Genomic DNA, 17456 nt, shown 5'->3' with positions numbered 1-17456 from the left:
AAAATATATCATAATACTTCTTTTTATTTCCACTGTTCTACTCCTCTCTTTTTCATTGCTCATAATGTAAGTCAATATGAAGTAGTAATATTTGTCACCTAGATAACTATATGGCAACATAGTGATAATTCCCAATTTGTATTTAAAGGGGTAATGACAGAAAGTCTTATCAAGTCAAAAGTGACTTTCTATTAATTTACACATTTTTAGTTGAAATTACACTGTTGAAAGATTGAGAATTGCTCAAACGGGCCCATTAAACCAAGTTCCCTGGAAGGCGTGTGACTTACCATCGATGGGCAGTGTTTCCAGCAGCTGCGTATGCTCCCTATCTGTAAGCTCAATCCCCAAGTCCTCAAGAACATTTTGTACATCGTCAATATCAATCTTTTCTCCTTTAAAAAGATGGAATATATATAGGTAAAATATTAAGGAATAATCTAATTATTTCAAATTATCTAAATATATACTTGTGCTATTAGAGTCTTTTCTCTAGTACAAGAATGAAGTGGAAAGAGAATGTGAGATTTTCTGATTAAAATGGTCAAGTAGTAAATTGAAAACAGAATTTCTTTCCTAATCTTAGTAAATGGAATATATTCCTAATACTAGGAATAACACCAGACAGCACAGAAGAAAATCTGTTCATGTAATTATTTGGAGATTAACATGTTTAGTATAATAAAAGAGACAACAAAATATGACATACTTTCTTTTATCTTGATAAAACTATGTGATTAGCTATTTGCAATGAACCTATTACCTTGATACTTTTAATGCTTTGCCCTGCTATTACTGTGTCAATCTAGTTTTGGGGTCTGTAAATACTGGTGAAATCATTTTCTTGCAAAAAAAAGCATGAAAGAATGTAAGAGTTGTTCTCAAGAGATAGTCCTTTTGTTTTACAGATAAAACCCAGATAATGTTAGTCTGTTAATCAGGAGATGCAAATATTTTATGAAAATAAATATTGAACACATGTGAATTTAAAAGCCACTAATAGAATATTGGGAAAATATTATTAAAAATTTGAGTACAAATCATGATTTATTACAAATTATAACAAATTCTTACCAGTAAAACTTTTCACCTCATCTTCCAAAGTTTCCAGAGCCACTTTATTATCAACTGTAACACAAAAACATAACTCAAAGCTCATAAAATGTAAAACAGCATGAGAATACTCCTCCTTCTCCTATGAGTGTCACACACCAGGTAACAGTGCTTAGTTAAATGTATTGGGCATTCTGTTAAGCACTTTAAATAGTCATTCTGTAAACACAGAGTCATTCCCTCAGAATATTTCAAGAGCATAAAGTAAAGAAAAAGTTATAAATATTGAAAATAAATGTATTTAAAAATTGTAAGTTTGAATTTCTACCCCATAAAATAGCAAATCTTTTATTTGATAATGAAAAGATGGTATTTAAAAGTGGCTATTTCCTAGAGGTCAGCTTTCTTGTCCTAGAATTTGGAAGACTCTTCCAATGACCATGCACTCTTGCCCAGAATACTCCACTCCTAACTTCTTTATCACTCTCATTTTCTTTTTCAAACTTACTATCTTCCCTTTAGAAAGTTCTCTCATTCCTTTCTTTCCAATTCTAAAGATATACAAAACACAGGCTCAAAAGCTAACGATATCTAATATGCTCACCACTCACTGGCAGGTTTTGCATCAGATATTCAAGTTCCTTATTTGTAAGCTTTATTCCCATGTTGTCTAGAATGGTTTCCAGGTTTTTGATATCAACTTTCCCTAAATCAGAAAGAAACAGGCATGTGAGGAAAATTTAGTAATTCCAAAAACATGATTTCCAATTTTTTTTGAGACACAGGATTGATAATCTGAGAATACCTATGGATCTTCTATCTCTGCAAAGTGCACATATGCATACCTGTATTTATGAATTGCCTTAAAATTTTCGAGGATGACCTAAAGCCCATCCATGGACCTTACAAGTGTTTATGAAATTTACCTTTAAAATATCTGTTCCATCCTGAAAAAGTTAATTCTTAAGAATCATGATTATATCTTTCAACATACAGAGCAAAAATTCATTGAGTCAAATATATAAAGGAAATTGACAAAGGAATTAAAATTAGGATCTCTTTCTTTGGACCAATTTTGGGGAGGGAATCGAAATAACTGATCGGTGAATACAAAATTTTGGACACAATAATAAACATTTTTAATCAGTACATAGGATCAAAAAATAATTGCTCAATACTACTAAATATAGTGATAATGATAGCTAATATTTATTTATTTAAGAAAAAAATTGCATGCTGTCACCCAGGCTAGAGTGCTGTGGCATCAGCCTAGCTCACAGCAACCTCAAATTCCTGGGATCAAGTGATCCTCCTGCCTCAGCCTCCCGAGTAGCTAGGACTACAAGCATCTGCCATAATGCTCAGCTCATTTTATTTCTATTTTTAGTAGACACAGGGTTCATTCTTATTCTGGCTGGTCTTGGACTCCTGAGCTCCAGGGATCCTCTTGCTTCAGTCTCCCAGAGTACTAGAATTATAGATATAAGACACAGTGCCTGGCCAGTAGCTAATATGTGCTGAATTTTTTTTTGTACCATACATTATTCCATATATTTTATTTCTATTTTGTCATTTAATCTCAGAGTTATCAGATAACAGATAATGTAAATGTTAATTTACATTCCCACCAACAGTGTGCAAGCGTTCTCTTTTCTCCATATAATCACCAATATATTTTTTGCTCATCTTTTCCTTGACCTTTTTTTTGCATGTTATTATATCTTTCCCCTGAAGTTTACAAACTCTAAGAGAATATGGGACACATTTCTATTTTTGTGTGTGTGTGTACACATTTAGTTTTATTGTAACAAAGCAACTTGTATACTTTTAACATTTAAAACTGAGCATCATTTTTCCTTTCCAGTGAAACAAAAAGAAAATTTAAAAATAAACAGAAACAAAATTACAATAGAGAATGTCAATTCCAAATAAGATCCTACAGGTTCTGCTGATTCTCCCATTTGAGTGGTAGGGCTCAAGTCATTGTTAAGAGAGAATTTATTTTAAAAGTGTTATCTTAAACTGCAAGTATGTCTGTTAAGCATCACAATAAAACATGCCAAAGGAGAAGCCATGTTGTCAAAACGGCCACTTAACCCACCCAAACATCTCAAACCCACCCTCTGCTGACCTTCTATACCCCATTTTTAAAAGTTTTTTTTTCTTTTTTTAAACAAGAGAAAGTAGTCAGATACATGTTGGTAAATGCTAACTGTCCATATTCACATAGAGACACAGTGTACTCTCTGAGCCCAATATACAAAGAAAGGAGGAAAAAAGCTAGAATTCTATGCATTACTACACAGGGGTCAAGCACCCTCCAGCTTCCAGTAGGTTCCTTCCAGAGCGAAGGGAGCAGGTTTTTCTTTTTTCCCACAGAGCTCGGTGGTGTTGCTTCCATACAGTTGTTGTTGAGACAGGAAGGGATAAAAATGAATTTGGAACAGAAACGAGTAGAGATTCTTTTCCCATTGTATTCTGCTCAAGGTATTTACCCCCCAAATAAGTTGAGAACCATGGTGTAGAGAAAAGAGACCTCAAGAACAGGGCGACTGAGCACAAGAGGAAAAAAAAAAAGACTGCAACTTGCTCCCAGGGACTGGAGAAAATTTTAAAAAAGGTTGGAATCCATCAGTGTTCTGTTAGTCATCTTCTCCTTCATCCTCCTCTCCTTCCTCCCCTTCATCATCATCTCCATCTTTTTCACCTTCATCCTCATCCCCTTCTTCATCAATATCTTCCAAACCTCCTTCTTCATCATCATCATCTTCTTCTTCTCCTTCTTCATCATCCATATCAGGAACCAAGTAGTACTGTAATGGATTTGTCCAAATATCATCTTTGACAACCTCCCCTAATCCATCTGCACCTGCATCAGAATGGTCAGTAAACCAGGTAAAGAAGCTCTCTGGTTCCTCATGTTGCCTTTTCCCGCTGGCTTTATTCTGTGTCTGACTGGAACAGTTCATCAAATCCTTTCCAGATTTCCATTTGATTTCAGTGGACTTTGAAGATGGATCACCACTCTCATTCAGATGAAATTCTTTGGAGAGAACTTTATTTTCAAAGTAAGGGTTTTCATCAAAATAAAAATCTATTCTGTAACCTGATTTAATATCTTCAAATTCTGTCACTTCAACCCTAGTCAAATAATGCAGTGCCTCTTCATCCTCCTCCCCAAGCAGCGCAGACATCTGTGGATGGTTGACAAATGTTGTTACCCCAAAATTTGGGATTTGGGCACTCAATTCTGACCTCTTCTGAAGAAATGGTTCGTGGAGTTTGTTATATTTCTGTTCTACTTTCAAAATCTCCTCACTGGCTTGTTCATTAAGTCTGTCTATTTCATTTTGTACTTCACCAATATGTTCAATTGCTTCCTGCTATTCTTTTTCTTTCTTTTTCGGCAATCCCTGAGAGCCTGAGGTGTCCTCCAGTCTGGGAGCAGTGGGCAGTCTTGGTTTCTTCTTCTGAGGCAGGAGCGGAGACTGGCGTTTGGGGGCCATGCTGCCAGGAAACTCCAAGAACCTAACCACAGGTCTCCTAGCTCAGCAGAAAGACTCTCTGAAAACTCGACACATTTCTAAACAACATTTGATTATCTGGTTAAATAAAGGTAAATTTGTTTTAAAAAGTCACATGGAATCTATATACAGTATTTGAGGGGTTGCAGGATTCACAATGAAATTTTTAGAGAATGATGTAAGGCCAAATGAAGACCTTATATTCATGTCTTCTTCTTACATCTCACTCACATTTAAGGTACTTCACACTACTCAGCTCTAAATTTTTCCAATATTTTATAATTAAAAATTTCAAACAGAGAAAAGTCAAAGGAAGAGTACAATGAATCTTCACCACTTACATGATATTATAGTTAACATTTTGCCCTAGTTTGTGTATACTTATACTTATATACTGATACTGATATATATACTCATACATATATGTTGATACTAATATAGTATGAGTATAAACATAAATATAGTTTTTATTTGAAAGTAAGTTATGGGCATCATAATGCATTATCCTTAAACATTGTAGCATCCAATGCATCTTCTAAGAAAAAGCATACTCTCCTATGTAACACTGTCATACATAGACAGCATAGTTATACCTGAGAGAAATTAACAATAATCCTTTAGTAGTATTTCACATCTAGTTTGTATTTAAATTTCCTTAATTATCTCCAAAATGTCTATTGTAGTTGTTTCTGTCAAAGGTGCACAAATTGCATTTGGTTATTCTTTTTAAACTATTTAAAGCTGGAAGTCTCCCTACTTTTTAAAAAGACCCTTGCTAGTTTTCTTCTAGACTGCCTCACATTCTGGAATCATTTTTTTTTCTTTCTGGTATTATTTAACTTGTTCTTTTATTCTACATATTTAATCATTACAGTGTTGTGAATTTCTGTTTTGGTGTCTTTATAGACGACTGCATGCATTTCTTTCTGTCTCTCTGCCATCCTCCTTCCTTCCTTCCATCCTTGTTTTTGATGCTTGAATTATCCCAAATGTGATATATCTAAGCCAACTCCTGTTTCCTTTTGACATGCACACTTCAATATTGGAATATTACCTTGCCTTTTGAAATAAGATATCCCACACTTCGCTTTGTACTTTCCTTACCTCAGACCCAGAAGCAGCCCTTCTAAAAGGAGCTCTGAGGCCACTTTTTGTGAGGAAGTTATTTAGAAGCTACAATTTGAGGACTTCTTGCGCTCATTTGAAACTAAGCTGCCATTGTCGTAAGGTCCTTTCAAACCCTTTCTAGGAAAGTATAGAAGATTCACATTTAAAACAAATAGGTAAACATGCAAACTATTATGAATTCTTAGGGATAACTGTGTTCCAAATTTCACTACTATGGGTTTTTCCTAATGTCCTTGATTTTTTTTGTAGAGACAGAGTCTCACTTTATGGCCCTCGGTAGAGTGCCGTGGCCTCACACAGCTCACAGCAACCTCCAACTCCTGGGCTTAAGCGATTCTCCTGCCTCAGCCTCCCGAGTAGCTGGGACCACAGGCGCCCGCCACAACGTCCAGCTATTTTTTTAGTTGCAGTTCAGCCGGGGCCAGGTTTGAACCTGCCACCCTCGGTATATGGGGCCGGCGCCTTACCGACTGAGCCACAGGCGCCGCCCTTGATTTTTATATTTGTATCTCTTTTCTCCATAGCTAAAATATCTTGGGAAAAAAAACCCTGAAATATCTTGGCTCCTAACATAAAAACATATTATTTTTTTGATCAATTTTTAATATTTATTTTTTATTCTGTAATTTCATGTAATCATCACAATGTTAAATTCTAATATTAATAATTATAAAACTATTGAATAAAATTTAAAATTCCTTTGAAGTTCTTTTTGTACTTAATATATTTCTATAAGTTTAATCATAGTATTACATTCAAAAGTCACATGAACAGGGCAGCACCCATAGCTCAGTGGGTAGGGCACCAGCCACATACACCAAGGGTGGTGGGTTCGAACCCAGCCCAGGCCAGCTAAATAACGATGACAACTGCAACAACAACAAAAAAAATAGCCGGGCATTGTGGCGGGCACCTGTAGTTCCAGCTACTTGGGAGGCTGAGGCAAGAGAATTGTTTAAGCCCAAGAGTTTGAGGTTGCTGTGAGCTATGACATCACAGCACTCTACCAAGGGCGACATAATACAACTCTGTCTCAAAAAAAAAAAGTCACTTGAACAATCATTTTTTCTATTAATGATCTGATAGATAGTTTATTTTCAATTTAGAGTTTGTTTTCTTTATATATATTTAATTTTAAAATGTTTAAACACTTTCATGGTTCAAAAGGTAACACTAATAAATATACTCAGAAGTTTTGCCTCCATTACCTTCACCCTATTTCCCTAGATTCCTATGAATAAACTATTCTAAAAAATTAGTTTATAGAGGTTTCAGTTAGATTTTACAAAAATAAGGAAATATATACTTATCTCCTACATGCATATATACTCTTATTTCTCCTTCTTCCTTACATAAAATTCAGCCTTCTATATTGATGATTCTACATTTTGCTCCTGTCACTTAACAATATATCCTGGAGATTATGTGCGTTAATATAAATAACCAAGAAACACCCAATTTTGTATTGAACTTTCTGCCAGCTTTAAGAAATCCTTCAATGTCGGTCATAGACAAAATGATGTAATGATCCACTAAGATAGCAAAAACAGACAAACTTTAATGATTTGCCCTAAAAGTGTGCCCACTCTACTCTTAAGTTAGAAAATATTTTTAGATTAAATTGTAAGAGTTAATTGTAGCAAATCTATGAACATATTGGCACTTTATCAATATGAAATGTATCCACCTCATTCCTTTCCAATTTTCCTACCGAATTTCTCCTTCTTTCTTCTGCTATATAACCATCGTAATTTTTTGCTCTTACTATCTCCTGACTTACCCCATAGGTTTCCCACTTGAATACAAGGCAAATGTAGATAATTCTTAGGCTTTGTAATCCCTGTGCTCTGTGTAGATTCCCACAGATCCTTATTTACCATTTCCAGCACTCCCAGCTTTGGTGTGGTTTGTCTTAATAGTTAGCATCTGGGGGTGGCACCTGTGGCTCAGTGGGTATACGGAGAGTGGCGGGTTCAAACCCGGCCCCGGCCAAAGTGCAACAAAAAAATAGTTGGGCTAGTTGTGGTGGGCACCTGTAGTCCCAGCCACTTGGGAGATTGAGGCAAGAGAATTGCCTAAGCCCAGGAGTTGGAGGTTGCTGTGAGCTGTGACACCACAGCACTCTACCAAGGGCAACAGAGTGAGATTCTGTCTCTAAAAAAAAAAAAAAAAAAAAGTTAGCATGTAGCCTTTATTTGTAAGACAAATTTTGTTATTCAAGACAACTTTGCCCACATATACTGTACAGAAGGCAAAGAAAGTAAGCCCAGATCAGCCAATGACCAATGGGTGGTAATGTAAGAAGGCCTAGCAGCCTTGCTTCAGTTAGGATAACTCTGAAGTGTAATTTACAGAGATCCTCAGTAGTATCCATCAGTAGATTATCAGAACTTTGAGACTGAACTTTTACTTGGTTTATTCCCTTTTCTGTTATGCTTTTCCCACCCCCTAACAAGTTCCTTTGGAGCACTTTTATAATAATCCATTTGCACATGAATTCTAGTCTCAGGGTCTGCTTCTGAGAACTGGATCAGTCCTAGACTGCTGGCTCAGGAATTAGACTTGGGTTGTGTACGCCTTGCTGTACAGATAGTAACAAATATTCCATTGATGGTAAGTGAAGTAGTGATAATCCCTCACATGCTATATCATTAAAATCGCTGAGATGTTCACCTGTGGTGAATTATTTATAAAGGGATACAGGGGGAAAGAAATGCACTGATTCAGGCAATATCCTCTAATGTTTGAGAGATGTAAGAAAATTGTAATTTGAACTGCAGAATTGGTGGCTATTGCTTAGCAACTGGAGGCATGGCCATAAACATCAGAAGTCTGCCATGGCAGCATTTAAAGAGGCTCTCATCTCCTATTTGCTGAAAACCAAGATTAGGATTAGATTGTAAGAACAGAAGAACTTCAGAGAAAGTTGAATTTTCAGTTGCAGCAAGTCTTCTACACCAAAGTCATGGCTTCGATAGGGAATGGAACCCTGAGACCTGAAGTGGGAATGTCTGGATAGGTACACTTGTCTCCTTAGTAAAGGCAGCTTTCCATGGGCCTTCTTGAGGAACACAGTTATCTGGTGATTCCTGAAGTCTTATACTTAAGACTCATTCCAGCACACCTAATTTCTCTAAACTCTTTGTTTTCTCCTCAGCATGCTGCCAAGGCAGTGCTGGAATTCCACTTAATTTAACACGGATCATTGTTTTTCAAGCTCCCAGGAGCTACCATAGCAGTATATCTGACCACCAGAGATACTTGACGGAACATTTAAAACTGAGTTACAGGAATACGCTACCACATCAACAAACTCTTCCATTCCACACTTCACTGTGGTTCAGCATCCTTGATATCCCTCTGCAGACATGATCTCATAGTTCTTGCCAATACATATTAACTAAATATTGTAGCTTTTCTATGAATAATCTTTTTCCTCCCTTAGCAGGGGCAGCATATTACTAGCTGGTTGATACTGAGACTCAAATCTAGTTAGTAGGTCTAATAGCCAGGAAGGGAAATGAAGAAAGGAAAGTACTGCCTTTCAAGGCATTTGCCTTGAGTTGAGGTTTCTGTATCATTCTGGGGAAAGAAACTCTGTGTCTATCCTCTAGTTAACCTGAGGGCCCTTTCATGAGCCTACAATTTCAGGGGCAGTTGAGTGTCCAATTATGTGAATTTTTAACAAAGCTTTACTTCACCTTTATTGTACTAACCAAGATAAAACATTTATGAGCATTACTGTAGAGAATAAGGGTCTTTCTACCAATATTTAACACTAAAATTTTATTAACAAGAGTCCAGTTTTATTATAAAGTCCAACTCTAGTTAAATATTTAAATGAGTAAAGTAACAGAATTAACACGGTAATTATGGTTAATGGTAAAATATAATTATTGTGCCAATAAAATTCTTAGGTTTATGGTACCTTTGTACTCACCTGTAATGTCTTTCACGCCTTTCATAACACCATGCAAATCAACATTCCCATTTTCTGTAAGTAAAGATCCAATAAAGACACATAATCAATAACATGAACTCAGAAAGCCAATGTAAATTATTCATATAGTTTTTAAAAGTCCATCTAAATTTGACTTACATCACATTTTTAATTGACACCTCTTTAACTTTTTGGATTTCAAAAATTTATGCCATATTAACAAGAAGGTCTGTTGGAAAGAAAATGTACTCAGCTCATGCTTCTGGAAGACTTTCTCCCTTACAATTGAAGTTGATGTTTCCCTTGATGTTTATCAGATATTCTGGTACTACTAAAGAGCTCAGAATGAGGCTCTAATCTAGCTTAGAGCATTCAATGAAGACATCATGTAGGTCATTAGCTAAGATGAGGGAAAGTATTAGTAGGAGTTAATCAAAAGAACAGGGAGAAAAAGAGTTTTCAACATGGAGGATATGAATTAAGACAGTGATGTTCAGAGTGGGTTCCCTGACCAGCTGTATTAGCATCACTTGGGAACTTGTTAGAAATGCAAATTCTAGGGCCCCATCTCAGACCTATTGAATTAGAAATTCTAGAAATGGTTTCTAATGTGTGATTTAACAAGGCCTCTGTGCGAGTGTGATGTACACTCAAGGTTTAGAACAACTAGCTTAAGAAAAACCAGAGTATAAGGATAACAGCCTTTTATGAGCAATTTAACATGACTGGATGATAAAATGAAATGTGAGGAGAAGAATGATCAGACCAGAGAGGAAGTTTGAGATGGAGAGTCTTATAAATTGTTATAATGATATTAGTGTTCATCTTTTGGATTGTGGAAATAAATAGATTTCTAAGGAGTAAGTGATTTGATCAGAATTTAATTTGATGGACCATTTTGCCAGCTAAATAAAAGAATTAATTTTGTGGTTTTTTTTGTTTCTTTTTTGCAGTTTTTGGCCAGGGCTGGGTATGAACCTGCCACCTCTGGCATATGGGGCTGGCGCCCTACTCCCTTGAGCCACAGGCGCTGCCCAAAAGAATTAATTTTGGCAAGAGACAAATCAGAATGTAACTTTCAAGCTAGAGAGGAAAAGGATCTGGACTCAGGCAGTAAAATCACGTGTTAAGCAGCATTGGTGAATTTAGAAATCTTTAGGATTCAAAAATTACCAAGTTTTATAATGAGGAACAAAGGACCCCCAAAAAAGGCTTAAGGAAAAGAAATACAAACTAGGTTATAAGAATAGATAACTGGGTTGATGATACTGCAATACAAAATGTGGAAGTAGAATTTAATTTATTGAGGAAGAAAATTTTGGGGGTGGACCTTAAATTTTTTTAAAAATTCCTAAAGGTAAATCTAAATGCAGATGCCTAACGTGAGAGGTGGACCTAAAGATTAGATTTGGGAACCTTCATTATGTAAGAGTAATTGATAACAATGAAAGTGGATGAAATCTTTCATAGAATGTATAAAAATGCAATGAATATTGAGCTGAGGAAGGACTGAGAATCTAAGCTTTTAAGAAGCTATTGAAAAAAGAGAATCTATTGAATCAAAGAAGAAACAGTCATATAGGAATGTGGTCCATAGTGAACCATATACAAGTGAAGAGAGAGGAGTGAAGAGAAGAGAGAGGTGAAAGTTTCAAGAAGGAAGAATCTGGCTTCATTCCAGTGCAGGGCTGCATATAGCAGAAAGGTTGCTCCAGGCTGTGGCTTTACACCCCAGGACCAGAAGCAGGCTTTGAGATAGCGCAGCAAACTGAGGGAATGTACTGGAGGGAAGGAAGAGAAAGACACTGCTGAGTACAAGATAAGGATCCCCTCAGTGGGCGACTAATGGAGCCCACAGTTGACATCCCCTGAGGCTTCCTGGTTTCCATTTGTGGAATTCCTGCTCTCCACCGAGTGAAGTCTTGGTGAGACTGTAAATCAAAATTCTCTGTCCTGGAGTAACAGCTTCTTTGCAACTGGGCACAGTGAGATTGGGGCGAGAAAACTCCAGGCATCTCTGGCTTGTGGGCTCTACTCAGAAACATGCCTTTGGGGATATAAGGGGTCAGCGAGAGACTTCTAGACCCCAGGAGGAGGACAAAAGCAGAGGAGAACTGGACAGTTGTTGCCATGAGTCTGAGGCTGCTGCAGCTTTAACTACAACAGCAGCAAGATTGCACATAGGAAAGGTGTTCCCTGTGGGTTGTTTTGGGTTTTTTTTTTGGACTTGGGCACTTGGTTGAATTACCTTGAGAGAACTTGAGTAAGAGTGCAGGTGACTTTAAGTGTTGTTCAGGGTACGGGACTGAGCTGCTGGGCCTGAACAGAGCTAATATTGTTTGGCTGTGGCCTGTGCACACAGCCATTGTGGGAGAACTGCCCTGCAGGCTCCAACGTCAGGGTCGCAGAGGTAGGCTAGGGCTGGGAGACCTTGGGCAAGTGATCTAGTGACTGAGCAGTGCCAAAGGCCAGGACTGAGACACCGGGGAAGAGCAGAGCTTTCAGTGTTTGGCAATATGAGGGCTGCCTTGCAGCCTCGGCCCTCAGGGGCATAGAGTGAGGCCAGTTTTGATGCATCAGATAAGCGGGCAGCCACTTCAGGAGAGATCCCAGCAACAACTGCTTTCCTGGGAAGCTTCTGCTTAGCCAAGGTTAATGACTTAAAGTGTCTTTTAAGTGGGCTGAGGAGAGATTCATGCTTTCAACCCTGTGGGGTTTGAGGGCAAAAAAGTCAGCTGAGGCCTCCAGTCTCCATCTCATATAGCTGTATCAACATTGTTATTAGCATCTCATACCCCAGAAGATCACCTGCTGCCAAGACAATATTCAGCAAGATAAATATACTGCTTTGTTTTGGTTTTGATGTTTTTTCAATATTTTCCTCCTTTTTTCTTTCTTCATTTTTTTAGTTTAAATATAATTTCCCATTATTGCTTTCTTTAATAATAATAACTTCATTTTTGCTATTGTTTATGCCCCTGTTATTTGGTTTTTCCCTTAGTTTTATCCTGTAAAGTTTTCTGTTTGTTTACTTTGGTTTGATTTATAGTATTTTTGTCTTTCCCCTCTATTTGGTGAAGGTGGTGTACTGTCTCTGCTCAGGCTGGCAAAGAGCTGCTGACCTCTAGAGAACCACCCTACCCAGCACCCCTAGAGGTTGAGGGTTTCTAAGGTGTGGGTCAAAGTACCCTACTGTACACCTTTATTACTCCTGTCTCCCTTTTTCTGTGCCTCTTCTTTTTGTCAATATTACCTTTTACTCACCCCCACTCCTTTCTCTTTTTTCCTTTTTTTAAAATCCTTTTTTCCCTTCTTGCTCTTCAATCTTCTCATCCTTTTAGTCCTGTACCAAAAGGACTCATCAAAATCTTAGGCCAGAGGCACGATAACTTAAAGAGCAAGAGGAAGTGAAAGGAAAATTAGCACCACTTATTGAATAGGGAATCTTTCCCCCAAGGTATGATCTAGCTAGGTTTATCAAAGATTAGGTGGTTGTAAGATGTTAGTTTCATTTCCTGGTCTTCTATTTGATTCCAAAGTCTATGTCTCTATTTTTGTGCCAGTGCCATGCTGTTTTGACCACTATGGCTTTGTAGTACAGCCTAAAATCTGGTATGGTGATGCCCCCAGCTTTACTTTTATTACCAAGAACTGCCTTAGCTATATGGGTTTTTTTCTGGTTCCATACAAAATGCAGAATCATTTTTTCCAAATCTTGAAAGTATGATGTTGGTATTTTAATAGGAATGGCATTGAATAGGTAGATTGCTTTGGGAAGTACAGACATTTTAACAATGTTGATGCTTTCCAGCCATGAGCATGGTATGGTTTTCCATTTGTTAATATCCTCTGCTACTTCCTTTCTTAGGATTTCATAATTTTCTTTATAGAGGTCCTTCACCTCCTTTGTTACGTATATTCCTAGGTATTTCATTTTCATTGAAGCTATGGTGAAGAGAGTTGTGTCCTTCATTAGCCTCTCATTTTGACTGTTATTGGCGTATACAAAGGCAACTGATTCGTGGATGTTGATTTTATATCCTGAGACATTACTGTATTTTTTGATGACTTCCAGGAGTCTTGTGGTTGAGTCTTTGGGGTTCTCTAAGTATTAGATCATGTCATCAGCAAAGAGGGAGAGTTTGACCTCCTCTGCTCCCATTTGGATTCCCTTTATTTCCTTGTCTTGCCTAATTGTATTGGCTAGAACTTCCAGCACTATGTTGAAAAGTAATGGCGACAGAGGACAACCTTGTCTGGTTCCAGTTCTAAGAGGAAAAGCTTTCAATTTTACTCCATTCAATAAAATATTAGCTGAGGGTTTGTCATAGATAGCTTCAATCAGTTTCAGAAATGTGCCACCTATGCCTATACTCTTCAGTGTTCTAATTAGAAAAGGATGCTGGATTTTATAGAATGCTTTTTCTGCATCTATCGAGAGGATCATATGGTCTTTCTTTTTGCTTCTGATAATATGGTGGATAAAGTTTATGGACTTGTGTATGTTAAACTAGCCTTGCATCCCTGGGATAAAAACTATTTGATCATAATGTATGACTTTTTGGATGATAAGCTGTAATCTATTGGCTAGGATTTTATTGAGAATTTTTGCATCTATATTCATTAATGAAATTGGTCTGAAATTCTCCTTTTTAGTTGGGTCTTTTCTTGGTTTTGGTATCAGGGTGATGTTTGCTTCATAGAACGTGTTGGGGGAGATTCCTTCCTCCTCAATTTTTGGGAATAATTTCTGCAGTACAGGAATAAGCTCTTCTTTGAAGGTTTGATAGAATTCTGGTGTGAAGCCATCTGGACCAGGGCATTTTTTTGTTGGAAGCTTTTTTATTGTTTCTTTAATCTCAGTGCATGAAATTGGTCTGTTCAGAAGCTCTATTTCTCCCTCGCTAAGTCTAGGGAGAGGGTGTGATTCCAAATATTGATCCATTTTCTTCACATTGTCATAGAGTTTCTGGTAGCATTCAGAGATGATCTTTTGTATATCTGTGGCATCAGTTGTTCTTTTCCCTTTATCATTTCTGATTGAAGTTACTAGGGATTTTACTTTTCTATTTCTAGTTAGTCTGGCCAAAGGTTTATCTATTTTATTTATTTTTTTCAAAAAACCAACTCCTTGTTTCATTAATTTTCTGAATGATTCTTTTGTTTTTAATTTCATTGATCTCTGGTTTAATTTTGGAAATTTCTTTTCTTCTACTGAGTTTAGGCTTAGATTGTTCTTCTTTTTCCAATTCCATAAGATGGCTTGTGAGTTTGTTGATGTGCTCTCTTTCTGTTTTTCAAATGTAGGCATCTAAAGCAATAAATTTTCCTCTCAAAACTGCTTTTGCAGTATCCCACAGGTTTTGGTAGCTTGTGTCGTCATTGTTGTTATGTTCAAGGAAGTTAGTGATTTCCTGTTTTTCTTCCTGCACCCATCTGTCATTCAACAGAAAGTTGGTTAATTTCCATGCCTTTGTGTGGGGTTGAACGTTTTTGTTGGAGTTAAGTTCCACCTTTAGTGCCTTGTGGTCTGAGAAAATATAAGGTAAAATTTCAATTCTTTTGATTCTGTTGAATCAAGCACAGTTGTTCTAGGGTCTTGTTTAAGTTCCTTATATCTTTGTTTAATTTCTGTTTAGAGGATCTGTCCACTCTGTAAGAGGAGTGTTAAAGTCCTATGTTATTATGGTATTATTGGATATCATATTGCTCAGACTGAATAAGGTCTGTTTCAAGAATCTGGGAGCATTTAAATTGGGTACATAAATATTTAGAATTAAAACGTCTTCTTGTTGTATTTTTCCCTTGACCAATATGAAATGACCATCTTTGTCTTTTTTGACTTTAGTTGCTTTAAATCCACATGTATCTGAAAATAAGATTGCAACTCCTCTTTTCTTCTGAATTCCATTTGCCTGAAAAATTGTCTTCCAACCCTTAACTCGGAGTTTTAATTTGTCTTTTGAAGCTGGGTGTATTTCCTGCAGACAGCAAATGGATGGCTTGTGTTTTTTAATCCAGTTAGCCAATCTATGCCTCTTCAGTGGTGAATTCAAGCCATTAACATTTATTGAGATAATTCATAAGTATGGTAGTGTTCTATTCATCTTATTTTGTGTTATTGCTTAGTTTGGTCTAAGCAGATGGTCAGTGTGTAGAACAGGTTGAAGTATTTCCTGTAGAGCTGGTCTTGTGGTGAATTTCTTCAATGTTTGTATATCAGTAGATGATTTGATTTCTCAGTCAATTTTAAAGCTTAACTTAGCAGGATATAGAATTCTGGGCTGGAAATTATTCTATTTAAGTAGATTAAAGGTAGATGACCATTGTCTTCTTGCTTGTAAAGTTTCATTAGAGAAGTCTGCAGTCACCCTGATAGATTTGTCCCTGTAGGTCAACTGGCGCTTACTCCTGGCAGCTCACAGAATCTTTTCTTTTGTGTTGACTTTGGACAGGTTCATCACAATGTGTCTTGGAGAAGCTCTGTTAGAGTTGAGGCAACCTGGGGTCTGATATCCCTCCAAAAGGAGTATGTCAGAATCTTTGGTGATATTTGGGAAATTTTCATTTATAATATTCTCTAGTATGGCTTCCATTTCCTTGGGACATTCTTCTCCTTCTGGGTTACCTATCACTCATATGTTTGAACACTTCATAAAGTCCCATAATTCTGTCACTGAATGTTCTGCTTTCTCTCTCTTCTTTTGTGCCTCTTTATCTATCTGAGTTATCTCAAGAGCTTTGTCCTCTACCTCTGAGATTCTTTCTTCTGCATGGTCTAATCTGTTGTTGATACTTTCTATTGCATCTTTAAGTTCCCTAATTGACTGCTTCAGTTCCTTCAGCTCTGCTATATCCTTTCTATATTCTTCGTATTGTTCATCTCTTATTTGATTCTGTTTTTGGATTTCCTTTTGGTTATTTTCCACTTTATCAGCAGTTTCCTTCATTATTTCCATCATTTCCTTCATTGTTTTCATCATCTGTATTCTAAATTCCCTTTCTGTCATTTATAACATTTCTTTATAGGTGGAATCTTCTGCAGTAGCTACTTCACGGTCCCTTGGCAGGGGGGTTGCTCTGGGCTGGTTTTTCATGTTGCCAGGATTTTTCTGCTGATTCTTCCTCATGAGTGATTTCTTTTATCTGTTTCCTTGCCCTAATTTTCCTTTCGCTTCCTCTTGGTCTTTAAGTTGCCTTGCCTCTGGACCAGGATTTTGATGAGTCCTTTTGGTACAGGACCAGAAGGATGAGAAGGTTGAAGAGCAAGAAGGGAAAAAAATTGCAAGCAACACTCTGTGGCAGATGGTCAAAAGTGTCTGACACAATTTGAGCTTGCTATAGCAAGAAAGTCTAACCTATTCTGGTGTTCTCTCTTTGTGGGATAAGCCGTTATATAGACTTTACCAGTGGGGGGTGGGGGGGGAAGAAGGGAAAAAAAGAAAGAAAAAAAAAAAACAGAAAGGAGAGGGGGTGGGTAAAAGGGAATATTGACAAAAAGAAGAGGGGCACAGAAAGAGGGAGACAGAGCAATATAGGTGCACAGTAGGTACTTTGACCCAACCTTAAAACCCCCCCAACCTCTGTGGTTGCCAGGTTGGGTGGTTCCCTTGGTCGGCTCTCTTTACTATCCTGTTCAGACACAGTACCCCACCTCCACCAAGTAGAGAGGAAAGTCAAAAATACTATAAATCAAACCAACACAAGCAAACAGAAAACTTTACATGATAAAATTGGGGGGAAAACAAATAATAGGGGTAGAAACACTAGCAAAAATTAAGTTCTAATTGTTGAAAAAGGCAACAATGGGA

At 37.1% G+C, this 17456-nt stretch overlaps 1 non-coding gene and 1 pseudogene across 2 annotated transcripts; one reads left to right on the top strand and one right to left on the bottom strand.

The window, feature by feature from the left end:
* Positions 1-3468: 3468 nt before the first annotated feature.
* LOC128570353 (protein SET-like) lies at positions 3469-4600 on the bottom strand (annotated as a pseudogene). Its single transcript, XR_008375550.1, has one exon. The product of XR_008375550.1 is annotated as a protein SET-like (transcript).
* Positions 4601-16931: 12331 nt separating this feature from the next.
* LOC128571445 (small nucleolar RNA SNORA28) lies at positions 16932-17056 on the top strand. The gene has a single exon (XR_008375858.1). It is a non-coding gene; the product is annotated as a small nucleolar RNA SNORA28 (small nucleolar RNA).
* Positions 17057-17456: the final 400 nt, after the last annotated feature.

This window comes from Nycticebus coucang, chromosome 18 (genome assembly GCF_027406575.1).
Source record: "Nycticebus coucang isolate mNycCou1 chromosome 18, mNycCou1.pri, whole genome shotgun sequence".
Lineage (NCBI taxonomy): Eukaryota > Metazoa > Chordata > Mammalia > Primates > Lorisidae > Nycticebus > Nycticebus coucang.
The sequence above is the reverse complement of the archived record's forward strand: the minus strand, read 5'-3'. Positions and strand labels throughout refer to the sequence as shown.